This window comes from Manis pentadactyla, chromosome 2 (genome assembly GCF_030020395.1).
Source record: "Manis pentadactyla isolate mManPen7 chromosome 2, mManPen7.hap1, whole genome shotgun sequence".
In the NCBI taxonomy this organism is placed as follows: Eukaryota; Metazoa; Chordata; class Mammalia; order Pholidota; family Manidae; genus Manis; species Manis pentadactyla.
Window position 1 is genome coordinate 23,536,216 of NC_080020.1, and position 6,000 is coordinate 23,542,215.

The window sequence follows — 6,000 nt, forward strand, 5'->3', positions numbered from 1 at the left end:
AACCGCAGGGCGTGATTTCACTCTTTGGGCTTTAGGCCAGCGTGCTTTTAAGGAACAATGAATTCCAACTGAGAGCCTACATCTAGCCTTGGAGCGCTAGCCTGGGAGTCAGGAGCCCCGGGTTCTGGTCTAGCCCTGCTGCTTCTTGTCCCAGTATTGGGCAACTCAGGAAGTTAGAAGCATGGGCCCTGTAGTCAGATTGCCTGGACCCCTGCAAGTCATTTAGTTTCAGGCTTCAGTTTCCTCATCTACACGGATGGGGATCAGAGAACTACTTACTTCATAGAGTTGTTATGATAATCAAAGAGATAATATATGTAAAGTGTTTGGCACAGTGCCTGACTAAATGGGGAAAATGCTAAACTCTATGGTACTCTGTTGCCTTGTCTGTAAAAATGGGGATAAAATATATGCCCCTTGAAGGCGCTGGCCAGTAATACTTTCCCTTCCTCCTGCACTTGCAAACTGCTGGCTACACTGAACTACAGGAGATAAGGATTTGAATCCCGGTCCTCACTAGCTCTGTGCCCTTGATAATTTACTTAACCTCTCTGATTCTCAGTTTCCTCCACATAGAGATCTTGTGAGGATTACATGAAACAATACATGTACAATAAATTGCTTGGCCCTGTGCCTTGCAGGTAGGAAGTACATATCCTCACTCTCTTCTTCATCCCCTTCATTGCCAACATCATCAACAGTAGCACTAAGGACTTGAACTCTCCTAATTCCCCACCTTCCTGCTGCTTGCATGGACACTGGAGTCAGAACCCTGTGGGACAGTTTCTAGAGATGCCCCTACCAGATCTAGCCTGCCCTCTGACCGGTGTTGTGCCCCTTTTAGGCCAGAGGCTAGCCATCTCCAGCCTTGGGCTTGCAGGGCTGCAGGATCACGCAGGACTCCCAGGGAAGGCCTCAACAGTGCTTGCCCAAAGGTTTTTGTCTTTACAACTTCAGTGTTGATAGAAAAATTCACAAATTGCCCAGCTTTGGGGACTTTCTTACTAATTACTGTGTCCTCAGAATGACTTCTGGCTGACAAGAAACTCAGGTGAGAAGGCCCCCCCTCAACCTGAAATATCTAGCTTCTGTTTCAAAAGCATCTTATTCCAGGGACTCCCTCATCACAGGCCACTCAGAGTGTCAGCCTCATTGCACTCTCTAATCCAAGGAGGAATTTGAAGTTCTTCACTGATATTAGCCCTCAAGAAACCTAAGGTGCTAGATGATCTTGTGCAATTTCGTTCCCTCTCTGAGGCTGTTTCCTTACCTGTAAAATAAAAAAGCTAGTATAAGTGAACCTCTACTGAACCCTCCACCCTAGATATGATAGCACTTTATAGGTATCAGCCAAAACTTAGCAGCTTTTCTGTACTGTGCATGTTGCATTTATATCTCCCCAGGTTCTTTCCACAACCCTGAGTAGTTGACGTTATCATGCCCATTTTATGACTCAGGAAACTAAAGCTTAAAAGGGGTTAAAGTGATTAGCCCAAGCTCAAGCAGTTACAGACACATCGGAGAGTCAAATCCAGGTCTGTGCATGATCCAAGCCACGGACCCTCGAAGGCAATTGAGAAAAACCTCACAGTAGTTAACCACTCCCAAGAAGCTGGAATGGTAGCACATTTCTTATGTTATGACTTCCATATAAAAGGCAATAATAATGCTAGACTTGGACTTCATGTGGCTCAACTCCTACCTTCTCTGCCTTTTTATTGGCCTTGCCTCTCCCAAGATTAGTGAAAGTTTGCCCTATGCACACCCTGGGTGAAACCCAGACTCCTTCAGGCTCCGTGGAAATGGCTCCAGCAAAATGAACCTATTTAACTTGAATATTATCTACTGACAAACCCTCAAAAGTAAAAACCTCAGCATTTTCTCCCTCCTAAGAATAGAAGAATGTTTTATTCAGACACGACAGCCATGGTTCTCGAACTCTGGAGGGTATGACAGTCACCAGGGCCTTGTTACCAGAGAAGACAAGTCAGTAGGTCTGCAGTGGGCCCAGGAGTCTTCATTTAATAGGCTCCCCTGGATGACTGTGCTGCAGGAAACACCCATCATTCAACTGATACTGAATGAGCACCTACTATGTGCCAGCCGCCACACATGGATAAATCAGTGAACACAACAGCTGCCATCCCTGCCCACGTTCTATTCAGCATAATTGCTTAGTAAATGTTTGTTCAATGAGTGAAGGAGATAGGACATGCATCTTGATAATCACTCAGGCTTCCTGCCAGCCACCTACAACTCTGGTTCTGACCCAGGCCAGGGATCCAGAAACAAACCTATTTCCAGCTTCTGTCCAGGGGCAGGAACTCAAGCTGAGAGGAACTAAAAAGGTGTCTGCTTTTTATTGTTAAGTCTGACAGCCATCTCCACCTTCCATTCAATGAAGCATTTTAGAACTGCGGAGGGGCAGTGGAGAGCATGTTATCCACTGCCTCACTGTGCAGATGGAAGAATGTGGCTGAGGTCACACAGCCCTTCAGCGGCAGAGCCAGGGCTAGAAGCCTTGGCTCAGGATACACAGGGTGCTACAAAGTGCTCAGGCAGCTTCCATGGGACACACCTCCTCAGGGCTGAGCACTTGGAAAGAGCACCCAGATGGTGTCATTCTAGGGTCTCAGACTTGGAGGTGGGGAGCTTTGACACTGGGAAAGTCCATCCTAAACAAGGTGTTTCTTAGTGTCAACCAATGTCCTGTTCTTCCTGCAGGGTTAACCTATGAACTCACCAGCACCTTCTGGGGATACATTTAGATCACTTTCTCTTTCATTTGCTACAACGATTAAAGGGCTTCAAAATCAGCAGATGGGGGCACTCAACAGGCTGTTACTTCAGCTATTACTGTTTTTCAGTTTTGCAAGGGCTGTTTTTCGTTCACCCTCCTCAGCCTCATGAGTGACTGTGCACAAAGCATGGGAATGAAAAAGCAGGATGGGAAGAGAGATGTGCTTTTTCCCCAACTGCTCACAGAACAAAAAGATCTTAGGATCTGATAGATGCTCATTTGATAGATGGAAAAACAAAGGCCCAGAGATGTGAGGTGGTTTGTTGTTGTTGTTTTTAACAGAGATGTAAATCTACCAGGTTATTTTATATCTAGATCTAGATAGACCAGAACAGCAATATATAAAGAAACAGTCACCTGACAGTAAAGGGCAACATAGTATGCCTATCAAATAAGGCAAGCAGATGGCAGGAATACCTGAGTACCTGTTCTTCATACTCTTGTCCCTTACTGGCTTTGGGACCTTGGCTAACCTAGAGTTTTGTGTTGGTCAAATTCATTTCAAAGAACTTTGAACTCTATATCATTATCCTAAATCATCAATAATGCTGCTCCTGGGACGTTATCCTAAAGGTCTGATTCAAAAAATGGGAAAACTACAGCATGATGTTTATCTATACTTTGATTCAACAAATATTTTTAGAACCTTCTGGGTGCCAGGCACTCTACTACAGGCCACCAAGTGGGAGCCATGATACAGTCTTGGCTCCTACATAACTCATAGCTCCGATCTCCACAGGGACAGGGGAGAGAAAAATCAACATGCAATTTTCTAGAGTGTAATAAGTTCTTCAGTGAAGGAGGGGTGCTGGAGGCTGGAAATGTTGGGTGAAGATCTTAGGGGAAAGGTGGGGTCCTGAGCCAAGACAATGGAAGTAGCAGGAGGGATGTGGAGGACTGGATGGATTAAAGCTGTATTTTAAAGCAGAAATCAATAGGCTCCGGTCATAGGTAAGAAATGGTGGGAGAGTTATAGGGAAAGGACAAGACACCCAGTTTCTGGCTTCAGAGGATGATGGGTCTCAGAGGAGAGGCAACTTGGGAGGAAGACTCCTGAATGGGTATTCTGATGACTGTGGGATGTCCGAGAGGAGACCCATGTGGGGACTACACGAATGCCAAGCAAAGCCTTGGCAATAACCTCAGCATGTAGTAAGACAGAGCAGTTTGATTCCCCCCTAGTTACAGATAGACCTAAGCTCACTCGTGTGCACAGAGAACTATGTCCATGCATGTTCACTGTAATATTGTTCATTATAGTAAAAACAGAGAGAGTCTAAAAAAATGAACCATGGTAAGGCCATAATGGAATGTTAGACAATAGAGAAAATCAGTAATATCCACATGAATCCACACAGGTAAATCACAAAAACAACAAATGAGATAAGCAAGCAGCCTAAGGATACATACAGTATTATGCCACTTATATAATATTTTAAAATATGCCAAATAACACTCCATAATGTTGGTTAATACCAATATATGAAGTAAAATTATATACATGGAACAGCAAAGACAGAGATCAATTTTAGTAAAGTGAGAGGAGATGGCTTCATGGGTGTGCAAACTATGCAATCGCCCTGGCCCTGTACTTAGAAGGGCCCTGGGCTTGCTTGAATGCTCTGGTGTCACTGTCTTGAAATTTATAATGATTTTTCAATAAAGGTCCCTGCATTTCATTTTGCACTGGATCTTACAAGTTATGTAACTTCTCCTGGGTGATTAGCCTATGTTGTGCAGAAGAAACTTTCAACATATCTGTAATGGTTTTCTTTTTTAATCTCAAAAGTATTTTTAAAGTATCAGCATTTGTTAAATCTCTGTAGTGTATTGTTCCTTGTGCCTTTCTATATGTTTGAAATGTTTTACAAGAACAATGAAGATCTCCTCAGGCAAGGGAAACAAAATAAAACATGAACAAATGGGACTACATCATGCTAAAAAGCATTTGTACAGCAAAGGACACCATCAGCAGAAAAAAAAGGCATCCTACAGTATGGGAGAATATATTCATAAATGACAGATCCAACAAGGGGTTAACATCTAAAATATATAAAGGACTCACATGCCTCAACACCCAAAAAGCAAATAACCCTATTAAAAAATGGGCAGAGGATATGAAGCGACATTTCTCCAAAGAAGAAATTCAGATGGCCAACAGGCACATGAAAAGATGTTTCACATCACTAATTATCAGGGAAATGTAAATTAAAACCACAATGAGATATCACCTCACACCAGTTAGGATGGCCAGCATAAAAAAGACTAGAAACAACAAATGCTGGTGAGGATGCAGGGAAAGGGGAACCCTCCCTACACTGATGGTGGCAGTGTAAACTAGTTCAACCATTGTGGAAAGCAGTATGGAGGTTCCTCAAAAAACTAAAAATAGAAATACCATTTGACCCAGGATTTCCACTCCTAGGAATTAATGCTAAGAATGTAGGATTCCAGTTTGAAAAAGACATATGCACCCCTATGTTTATTGCAGCACTATTTACAAATGCCAAGAAATGGAAGCAACCTAAGTGTCCATCAGTAGATGAACGAATAAAGAAGATGTAGTACATATACACATGAAATACTATTCAGCCATAAGATATGTGGAGCATAAGAACAAAGCAAAAACTGAAGGAACAAAACAGCAGCAGACTCACAGAATCCAAGAATGGACTAACAGTTACCAAAGGGAAAGGGACTGGGGAGGATGGGTGGGAAGGGTGGGAGAAGGGGAACAAGGTGCATTACGATTAACACACCTGACGTGGTGGTGGGAGCATGGGAAGGGCAGTAAAGCACAGAGAAGACAAGTAGTGACTCTATAGCATCTTACTGCGTTGATGGACAGTGACTGTAATGGGGTATGTGGTGGGGACCTGATAATTGGGAAAATCTAGTAACTACAATGTTGCTCATGTGATTTTATATTAATGATACCAAAAAAAAAGAAAGCACTGGTGGAAGGGTCTGGAGAGCTGGAAGGAGAAGGTGATAGACTCCCACTGAGAATTTAAGAGCTGGGTGGGATGAAGAGACTTGGGGCTTGAAGTTTGGATGGTGACTCTAGCAAACGGATGCACAAGGGGATGAATCCTGGGAGAAGGTGAGTTATTGTTTCCATCTGAAGCCTCAGCTGGGGAGACTCACTGCCAGTCCTTTAAGGAGATCACAGAGATTGAGACCCTGCCCCTGACACACAC